The sequence below is a fragment of the Muntiacus reevesi genome, chromosome 7 (assembly GCF_963930625.1).
Source record: "Muntiacus reevesi chromosome 7, mMunRee1.1, whole genome shotgun sequence".
Classification (NCBI taxonomy): domain Eukaryota; kingdom Metazoa; phylum Chordata; class Mammalia; order Artiodactyla; family Cervidae; genus Muntiacus; species Muntiacus reevesi.
In genome coordinates this window covers 68,971,137-68,982,256 of record NC_089255.1, presented here as the reverse complement: position 1 = coordinate 68,982,256, position 11,120 = coordinate 68,971,137, and the positions used below count along the sequence as shown (strand labels likewise).

The following is an 11,120-nucleotide window of genomic DNA, read 5'->3' as shown; positions in this document are numbered from 1 at the left end:
TACTTAATAAACTTCCTAAAAGAATTCCTAAAATGTGCTTGTTTACTAGCAGAGTTCAAAAAATTTAGTCATTATAGGTGATCCAACATCTTGCTATGGGAGCCTACTGGTTTTTTGTAAGCTTTAAAGTACACAGTCAATGTACAGCTTATAAGAAGCAAATCTTGCTGTCAAAGTGATATTTCAGTCAATTTATGAGAAAGCTCTTGATCTCTTATTTCTCTTTTCTTCCTATTTAAAAATTTTGAATTTATTTGTTTTTTCACTGAAAGATAATTGCTTCACAGAATTGTGTTGGTTTCTGCCAAACATCAACATGAATCAGCCATAGGTATACACATGTTCTGATCTCCCGCCCATCTCCCTCCCCATCCCACCCCTCTAGGTTGACACGGAGCCCCTGTTTGAGTTTCCTGGGTCATACAGCTAATTCCCATTGGCTATCTATTTTACATATGGTAGTGTATGTTTCAATGTTACTCTCTCCACACCTCCCACCCTCTCATTCCTCCCCACCCCATGCCCATAAGTCTCCTGTCTATGTCTGTGTCTCCATTGCTGCCCTGCAAATAATTTCATCAGTACCATCTTTCTAGATTCCATATACATGCATTGTATACAATATTTGGGCTTCCCTGGTGGCTCAGAGGTTAAAGCGTCTGCCTGCAATGCAGGAGACCCGGGTTCGATCCCTGGGTTGGGAAGATCCCCTGGAGAAGGAAATGGCAATCCACTCCAGTATTCTTTTTTGTTTGTTTGTTTGTTTGTTTTTGTCACTTGCTCTCCTTTAGAAATTTTTTTTTCATTTATTTTTATTAGTTTGAGGCTAATTACTTTACAATGTTGTAGTGGTTTTTGCCATACATTGACATGAATCAGCCATGGATTTACATGTGTTTCCCATCCCGATCCCCCCTCCCACCTCCCTCTCTACCCGATTCCTCTGGGTCTTCCCAGTGCACCAGGCCCGAGCACTTGTCTCATGCATCCAACCTGGGCTGGTGATCTGTTTCACCATAGATAATATACATGTTTTGATGCTGTTCTCTCGAAACATCCCACCCTCGCCTTCTCCCACAGAGTCCAAAAGTCTGTTCTGTACATCTGTGTCTCTTTTTCTGTTTTGCATATAGGGTTATCGTTACCATCTTTCTAAATTACATATATATGTGTTAGTATGCTGTAATGTTCTTTATCTTTCTGGCTTACTTCACTCTGTATAATGGACTCCAGTTTCATCTATCTCATTAGAACTGATTCAAATGAATTCTTTTTAACGGCTGAGTAATATTCCATAGTATATATGTACCACAGCTTCCTTATCCATTCATCTGCTGATGGGCATCTAGGTTGCTTCCATGTCCTGGCTATTATAAACAGTGCTGTGATGAACATTGGGGTGCACGTGTCTCTTTCAGATATGGTTTCCTAGGTGTGTATGCCCAGGAGTGGGATTGCTAGGTCATGTGGCAGTTCTATTTCCAGTTTTTTAAGGAATCTCCACACTGTTCTCCATAGCAGCTGTACTAGTTTGCATTCCCACCAACAGTGTAAGAGGGTTCCCTTTTCTCCACACCCTCTCCAGCATTTATTGCTTGTAGACTTTTGGATAGCAGCCATCCTGACTGGCGTGTAATGGTACCTCATTGTGGTTTTGATTTGTATTTCTCTGATAATGTAAAGTAATTATTGATATATATGTTCCTAGTGCCATTTTCTTAATTGCATGGGCTTTGTTTATATATGTCTTTTTCTTCTCTTGCATTTACTATCTATATAAGTCCTTTTAACATTTGTTGTAAAGCTGGTTTGGTGGTACTGAAATCTCTTAACTTTTGTTTGTCTGTAAAGCTTTTGATTTCTCCATGAATTTTGAATGAGATCCTTGCTGGGTAGCGTAATCTTGGTTGTAGATTTTTCCCTTTCAGTACTTTAAATATATTGTGCCATTCTCTTCTGGCCTGCAGAGTTTCTGCTGAAAGATCAGCCACTAAATGTATGGGGTTTCCCATGTATGTTACTTGTTACTTTTCCCTTGCTGCTTTTAATATTCTTTCTTTGTGTTTAATTTTTGTTAGTTTGATTAGTATCTGTCTTGGCATGTTTCTCCTTGGGTTTATCCTGTATAGTACTCTCTGAACTTCTTGGACTTGACTATTTCCTTCCCTTTGTTGGGAAAATTCTCGACTATGATATCTTCAAAAATTTTCTCATACCCTTTCTTTTTCTCTTCTTCTAGGACCCCTATAATTTGAATGTTGGTGTGTTTAATATCATCCCAGAGGTCTCTAAGATTATCCTCAGTTCTTATCATTTTTTTTACTTTATACTGCTCTTCAGCAGTTATTTCCACCATTCTATCTTCCAACTCACATATCCATTCTTCTGCCTTGGATATTCTGCTGTTGATTCCCTTTAGAGTATTTAAAATTTCAGCAATTGTGTTGTTTGTCTCTGTTTATTTATTTATTCCAGGTCTTAGTTAAATATGTTAATTGATTCTTGCATTTTCTCCATTCTATTTTCGGGGTTTTTGGATCATCTTTACTATAATTACTTTGAATTCTTTTACAGGTAGTTTGCCTGTATCCTTTATTTATTTGGACTTCTGTGTTTCTAGGTTGTTCCTTCATTTACACAATATTTCTCTGCCTTTTCTTTTCTTTTTTTAGCGTACTGTGTTTGAGGTCTCCTTTTCTTAGGCTTCAAGGTTGAATTCTTTCTTCCTTTTGGTTTCTGGCCTCAGTGGGTGTGGTTGGACCAGTTTTGTGGTCCATATTTTTTGTGGTCCAGTTTTGTGTAGGATGTGACTTGTGTTTGCATTCTGGTGGGAGGAAGTGAGTTTTTCTTTTTCCTCTTCTGATGGGCAGGTTTGTGTGAGGCTGTAGTCCTGTCTGCTGATGATTGGGTTTGTATTTTTGTCTTGTTTGTTGTTTGAATGAGGCATCCTGCATAGGATGCTGCTGGGAGTTGGGTGATGCCAAGTCTTGTATATAGATGGTTGCCTTTATGGGAGTTCTCACTAATTAATACTCCCTAGGGTTAGGAGTCGGAGAAGGCAATGGCACCCCACTCCAGTACTCTCGCCTGGAAAAATCCCATGGACGGAGGAGCCTGGTAGGCTGCAGTCCATGGGGTCGCTAAGAGTCGGACACGACTGAGCGACTTCACTTTCATTTTTCATTTTCATGCATTGGAGAAGGAAATGGCAACCCACTCCAGTGTTCTTGCCTGGAGAATCCCAGGGACAGGGAAGCCTGGTGGGCTGCCATCTATGGGGTTGCACAGAGTTGGACACGACTGAAGTGACTTAGCAGCAGCAGCAGGGTTAGGAGTTCTCTGGTAGTCTAGGGTCGTGGCACCAGCACTCCCACTCCAAAGGCTCGGGGTTTGATCTTGAGTTTTGCATAGTTCTATACATTCTTTTCCAGTGGTCAGGTACTCCTGCCTGCTCTCAGCTGGTGTTCTGCAAGATCTTCTGTGTCTGAAGGTGTATTCCTGATGTGTCCATGGAGAGAGATGTACTCCATGTTCACCCACTTCTCCACCATCTTGTTCTTCCATTATTTCTCTTTTCTTCCTTTGATAGCTGTATGGTATTTGAAGTTATGATATAGCAAGTCAAGGTACTAATTTCCTGTTGCTACTGTAACAAATTGCCATAAATGTTGTGCCTTAAGATAGGATACATATATGCTTAAAATTTAGAGATCAAAAGTCTGAAATGAGTCTTGGCGCACTAAAATAAAGGTGTCAACAGGGCTGATTCCGTCTGGAGGTTTCACAAAAGAATCCATTTCTTACCTCTTCCAGTTCTAGAGGCTTCCAGTGTTTCTTGGTTTACAGCCACCTCATTCCAATCTTTGCTTCCATCATCACATTGCCTTTTCTCTCTGACCTCTTTCCTCTCTTTTGTAAAAACTCTTGTGATTACATTGGGTCCACCTCGATAATCTGGAATCATCTTATCTTAAAATCATTGTTAATCATATCTGCAAATTCCCTTTTGCCATGTAAGGTTAGCATTCAGGGGATTAGGACATGAACCTCTTTGGTGAATCATAATTCAGTCTACCATGGTATATAGTATGTATTTATAAAATAATTCAGCCTAATTCATATTTGGAGTTAGGTAAGTACATGCCACACCAACCAACCAGACAACTAATCATCTCTTGTTGATACTATTTATCTCTTGCTTACTTTCACTGTCTTATCACCTGAATACCTAGCAGTTAAGAGAAGACGTGAACTTAAGAGGTCAGTTTCCAGCACAGAATCTGATGTTGATTCATGATATCTGCTCAAGTAAGTGCTTTTGACTCCATTGGAAAGGAGGAAAGTTGAGCGTAACCTGGTATCTGGCATTTTCCTGAGAGGCATCATGACTTCTGAGTAATAATGTGGATCGGCTCTAAACAGGGTAAAACCACGGGCAAGTGACATCTAAGTCATAGCTGTGGGGTTACTCAGAATAATAGATATAATATTTAGAGAGATCAACTTTTTTGATAGTTTAAAAAATACTCTTAGACTCTTTATTCTAAAAAAACTGTAGACTCCCATGCAGTTCTATGAAATAAAAGAACCTGTGTGCCTTTTACCCAATTTCTCCCAATAGTGACATTTTACAGAACAATAGTACAACCAGCATATTGACTGATACAGTTAAGATAGGAGACATTTCCATCACCCTCAGAATCCTTCCTGTTGCCCTTTTGATGCCACATCCTTAATCCCTGGCAATTGGTAATATGTTCTCCTTTGCTGGAAGCTTGTCATTTTAACAGTGCTACACAAATGGAATCATATAGAGGGTAACCTTTCGGAACTGGCTTTCTTCTCACAGCTTAATTCTCTGGAGATTGATCTAGGTTGTTCTATATATTAAAATTTTGTTCCTTTTGATTGCTGAGGAGTATCCTCTAGTATGAAGGTTCCAAGTTTGGCTTGGTTAACCATTCATCTGTTGATACCTTGGTTGTTTCCATTTGAGGACTGTTACAAATGGAGCTCATAGGCACTGAACACTTGTGTACAACCTTGTGTGTAAATTTAAGTTGTCACTTAAATTCAGGAGTGCAGTTATTGAATTGTTTAGTAGTTGCACATTTAGTTTTTTAAGAAACTGCCAAGTTAGTTTCCAGAGTAGTTGTACCATTTTTTGTTCCCACGAGGAGGGTGAGAGTGATCTTGTTTCTTGCTACTATTTGGTATTCTGATAGGTGTGCAGTGATATCTCATGGTTTTCATCTGAATTTCCTTAATGGTTAGTGATGGTGAGCATCTTTGAATATGCTTCTTTTAGCAGCTGTCTTCAGAGCATGCTTGGTGTCACTATGAGGTGGACATGACAGATAAGAGAGCTAGGCTCAGGACCCCCTCCTCTGCTTCTGCCAAAGCAGCTCCATTTTTTAGAAAGTTCATTTTACTTATTGGGCTTTTAAGCAAGATTTTATTTAAATAAGGTTTCCTTTGTTAAAGAAAAAAAGTGTGAAATCAACTTACTTCATCAATTTTACTGATTATTTTGTAGAAAATAACTTGACTTCCCACTATCCTAGACAAAAATTAAAATCAGAATTAGAAATAAATTTGTTCAAATACATAAAATATATTCAGAAGCCAACCATTTAGGCCAATATGTGCTCTTTTTGAACTTTCTAGTGAATCATTGCAAGTTGACCCTAATTTTAAAAAGGCTAAAACATCTCTCATTAATAGTTTGGAAGACAATTTCCTTTCCTGCAGGACCATCACATTAATTATCTTTCTACGTGTCAGGCAGGAAGGGCACTAGTATGGAAGAATGAAAAGTGAAGGCTCTCATAGTTTGGTGGTAATATCTTAGATAAAATATACTTATAACACCTAACGATGATGGCAAATACATGCAAAGTGCTTGCATGAGGTCTGATTTTGTGATTCTATAGATTTGTTCTTAGAAAATAAAACATCCCAGGGAGTGTGAATCATGCTCACTGTATTCTTCTGGAGGAAAGTTTCTCTGGACATAGTATATTTTAGCCTTACTTTGCATATTCAGGTCCTCTTGCTTTTTCCTCAAGGGGGATCTCTTTTGAGCAAGGCCAAAACACTTGTCATGTTCAAACAAACAGAAAGAACAACAGCAGCGCTCTCCCTGCCCCACTTTTCCTAGAAATTTCACAGCCCTGTGGCGGGAGTGTCAGAGTTGGCCTTCCTGGAGGGAGGCACAAGAGGGCATTATGTAGCCGGCTGATGATAATTGGCAGGGACTCGACTGGCCTCAGTGAGGCCATGTGAGGTGACGGGCTGCACTGGACGGAGGCCAGAATGAGCTGCATCCTCCTGGATGGAGAGACAGAGGTCACTCCATCCCCACTCCCGGGGAGCAGCACGACCTCCCCAGCCTCTGTGGGAGGCAACTGAGTCTTCTGGCTGCCTGTCCACGTGCATGTGAATGGCTCTCTGGAGGAGCAGGAACTGGCCACAGTGGAGCATTTTTCTCTCATGTCATCATCCACCCCGATCCTTCTGCTGGGAAATCTGTGAAAAGTCAAGGAGAGGCCTGGTGAAAAGAAAATTGAAACAAAACACATTCATGCATCTTTCTTCTGCACACGCACCTTCCCCAAATACTGAGGTCCCCATGGCTCTATTTGAGGTTGCATACATGGTGGTCAGAGGGCTCTCTGGAGAAGTCCCATGCTGTTGGCTTGGTTTTCCTGTCTCTGTGTGTGGTAGAAGGAATTAGTTGAGGGGTGGGAATACGCTCTCTTGGAATAATGTTTTATGATCCCATTGGACCTTGCATTCTCTAACACAAGTTAAATGTTGAGTGCTTGCATCAAGGTAGAACAGAGGCCTGTTGGCTACTGCACTTGGGGAAAAATTGCAACCTCAGCTCATGACTCATTGAATTCTCCCGTCCAGGCCCAGTCAGAACCCCAGCAAAACTGGAAGGTGGAAACAGGGTGCTGGCCAATTCCACCTTTCCCATGAAAAACTTAATGGTGTCCCCACCAAACTGACTTTAGCACCAGCCAGAGAACCCAGGGCTGGCAAAGCATTCATTCTTTTTCCTAGAGAAAGTAGAAGGCCCTAGTGCCTAAGAAAATGTGAGACTTGAGCCCATCCCCAAGTAACTATAGAATCAAGGCAGTTACAGTACCTGCCTGGTCCTGGCCTTTCCAAGTAAATGTGGTTGTGAGTTTTAGCATAAGAACATTGTTATTCTTAAATAATACACTATCAGTTTATGTCTTGGTTTCAAAATAATCTACATGTATCAATAGTCAGAAGTGAGATACTTTGAAAAGAATGATTGAAAACTGAGAATGAGCTTTTATAAATATTATCTCATTTAATCTTCATAACCATCTGTCAGGAAGGTACTATTACAAGCTTTCCAGTTTACATACGTGAGAACTGAGGGTTGTTAGGCTTGAATGATTTTTCCCAGAGTCGCAGACAGCAAGATGAAGTGATGGAAACTGAATATGGAGTTGGCTCCAGCGGGCTCAAGTTTAACCTTTCAGTAACACCACCAAGAAGCATGCCAGGAAGGGTTACGAGGGCTCATGGGAGAGACCCCAACAGACTAGGGGGTGAGCGTGGGGGCTGAGACTGGGAGAATTCTCCTGGGACTCAGCACCTTGCTCAGTCCTGAAGGATGGAAAGAAGTTAGAAAGGCAAGAAGGGTCGGAGGTGGGAAATATGATTAACCAGAAAGAGGAAGGGGATGTTCAAGTGCTCAAAGGCCAGGGGGATCACAGCCAGGCATAAGAATGCAGGGTGGTACTGTACACTCAGATCCTTGAATTCTGGTTGGACTGAGTGAGGGGGTAAGGTGGTGGGCAGAAGTCAAGATGAGAAAACAGGAGAGCTTTCTAATGCATGCCAGAGAGCGTTTCATTTTGAAGGTTAAGCGTAGCCAGTAAAGGATTTTAAGCAAAGGTCAGGGTAGTAAGCTTTGCATTTCAGAAAGACCACTGTTTGTTTAGGGAATCTGCAGGGAATGAGAGCCCAGGGTGTGGCAGCAGGGTCAGATGTGAGTCATAGGACTAGTTAGGTGAAAAGTCAAAGTGTTAGTCACTCGATCATGTCAGACTTTTTGTGAGCCCATGGACTGCAACCCGCCAGGCTCCTCTGTTCATGGAATGCTCCAGGCAAGAATACTGGAGTGGGTAGCCATTCCCTTCTCCAAGGGATCTTCCTGACCCAAAGATCGAATCTGGGTCTCCTGCGTTGCAGGTAAATTCTTTACCATCTGAGCCACAAGACTAGTTAGGAGACAGTGCTTGATAACCCGGTAAGAAACGAAGGCACAGATGAAGAGTGGCCAATGCAGGTGGAGAGGAGGGAATGGACTTGAGAGCTGTTACAGTGAGTGGAAGGACTGACTGAGTGGGGAGAGTGAAGGACAGGGAGTGTAGGGAGTGTTCATGGTGCAATTACACTTACACGTCTCATTATGATGGGGCGGGGAGGGAGCAGGGCTGGGAAGGAGATGGAGAAGGGTAATGAGAGTGACTTAGAACATCACAGAGTTTGAAGTAACAATGGGACATCCAGATAAACATTTCAGTAGGGAGGGAGGATTGGCTAAATGAGTCTGTGGCTCTAGAGAGGCTTGGGATGGGAAATGGGCTTTATATTTTAATTCCCCTGTGGTATTTGAGGCTCTGGGATCATGCCAGTTTTTCTCTCTTGATCCAAATTCACTCTCTCCACTCATTTTCAGATGCTGAAGTTGGGACTCTGCAAACCACCTTTCTGCTTTGCCAGTTGCCTTTTCTGCAGGCTTTGCCACCAGAGGGCAGCTGTGGGGCTGAGGTTGGAGAGCTGAGGCTCCCTTCTCCACTCCAGCAGCTGCAGTTCATGCCAGTAGTTGTCAGGGCTAGCGTACAGTTTTTCTAACACTTGCGGAACCAGCTTCCTGTTGCTCGCCTATGAGGCATTCCAGCCCCGAGCTGTGACCCCTTCCCCATGGCCCCCACCTCATGGGGCCTCTTCTCTAAATGCTACCTCTTCCTTTTGTTCTTTCAGTCCTAGAGGTGGAATTTCTTCCTGCTATACCTTAGAGCTCTCTTTTCACCCTTTCAGTTAACAAGTTAACGACTTTATGCCTAGTTAACAATTCTATATATTAATGTATCTTAGTTAAAGTAACCGATGTGGTTCTCTCTCCTCACTGGGCCCTAGCTTTGTAGGTGAATATGGGGAAACCCTAGGAAAGTGTGGAGGGTAATGAAGAGAGCTTTGCAAAGGACCCTGGGGCCACCTATATTTAAGGGCTGCCAGCCCTTAAGGAGTGGACCAGGGAGATGCTGGAGAATCCAGAAGATTCTGTGTCTAATGGGAAAAAATCAACCAAGGAAGGAGAGAACATTCAGACTAGAGAGAGAATTATTAATGGGGCAAGGTTCCTGAGAAGGTGGAGGGAGTAGGCTTTTTCCTGGAAAGGAGAGGAAAGGAATGAAGGCGGGTGGAGGGCAGATGGGAGGTCATGGACTGAGAGTACAGGCTGTGGAGAGGAGGTTTGCAATAGCCTCTGAAGAGGATGGAAGAGAGGGCCAGGGGTTTCCTGGGGGACAGCGCTGAGGGTCGGTGGGAGGGGGCAGTCAGAGGACAGGAAGTTGACATGATTCTAATCCACATCACTGTGTGTGCGTGCGTGCGTGCGTGCGTGCGCGCGTGCGCTATTAGGACATAGCTGCCTTTTGTAGGGTGTTGACAGTGAGATTAACTCAAGGGAAGGAGTTTGCGCCAGGTGCTCAAGAGATGTGGGTATGACCATGAGGGGGATTACGTGAAGGACCCTGGGCCGGGGCTGGCTAGAAAACGAAGTGAAGCTCGTGGGGGCTGATGTACAAAACCACACAACTCTGTTTGAGCTTGTGAGCGTGTGCATAGGGTTGAACTCTCTTTAAAGCCATAAAAGGAAAAGTTTCCAAATATACTCTGGCCAGGCAGAAGAAAATCCCCCACAGAGACGGGACACTAGCTTTTAATAAAATGTGGTGGTTCATTTTTAGTTCCAACCTAATTTACAAATTACCCAAGTCAAACAGCTTATAAATCTGTATATTTAAAGTCCTTATTTATTTAGGAAAGGAGCTGTTTTTGAGAAGTAGTGTAATAAAAAGCTTAGAAAACTTTAGAACACCTCAAATATGAAGAACAAGGGATATTGTTGGAATGAACACTACTTTTTCTTTCACTATTTAAACTTTCTTGTGGCTGAGATCAAGTCTGATAAGCACTTTAACTTGGGCAAATAACGACAGTAATAAAATACTATGTCACTGCAAAATATACTAAATGCCTGGGCTTCTGAACTTTTCCAATAATTTTCTTGTAAATGCATTTGTATGGGGATAGTTTCCCCCTAGGATAGACTATAATTTAAAAAACTTGAATTCGCTACAGCCCAATAAATTACTATTTCCCCTTAATGTTGGCAACTAGTGATTTATTTTAGTCAAATTGCAGACCTCACTAGGCATGCTTTACTGTATATGTACTTCCCAAGGGAAATACATATAAAAAGAAGACTTTTTAATGTATTATTTGGAGGAAGCATAAAATCTATTAAATTCATAAATTAATTTGCACATGAATTCCTAGTTTGCTCTGATTTGTAGAATTTTTGTACAAAATGGCTGTTATACTTGCATTATCCACAAGCAACTAACATATACAACTATTAGTAACTCTTACATTCTGAGAATAACTTTATTGTTGCTAAATATTTTCAAATGTCTTTTTCACTTTTGCAATCCTGATTATGGAAAGCTATTTATATAATTTATATCTGAGACTCACTTTTTCATTGACACAAAATCTATTTTAATGCTTCTCTTATCACAGGTTTATCTAAGAAGGGCATAGGAAAAATATTTAAGCTGAAATAGGTGTAATTTTCTTTCATTCAGTCATAGAGGCGTTTGAGAATAAAACATATCCAGAAAAATGTATGAAAAGGTGAATGTAGTATAAAATGATGGAATACTAAATGGTTTAGGGTAGTGGGGATCCAATGCCATGAAGCACAGCTATGCCATCACCTAGAGAGTATGAGCATTACTGCACTGGGGACCACGGTGGTGAGCAGTGTAGGGATCCTCACACACCTG

At 41.7% G+C, this 11,120-nt stretch overlaps 1 non-coding gene across 1 annotated transcript; it reads left to right on the top strand.

Annotated features, from left to right (window-relative positions):
- The first annotated feature begins 632 nt into the window (after positions 1-632).
- On the top strand, positions 633-704 carry TRNAC-GCA (transfer RNA cysteine (anticodon GCA)). Its single transcript has one exon. It is a non-coding gene; the product is annotated as a tRNA-Cys (tRNA).
- The last annotated feature ends 10,416 nt before the right edge of the window (positions 705-11,120 follow it).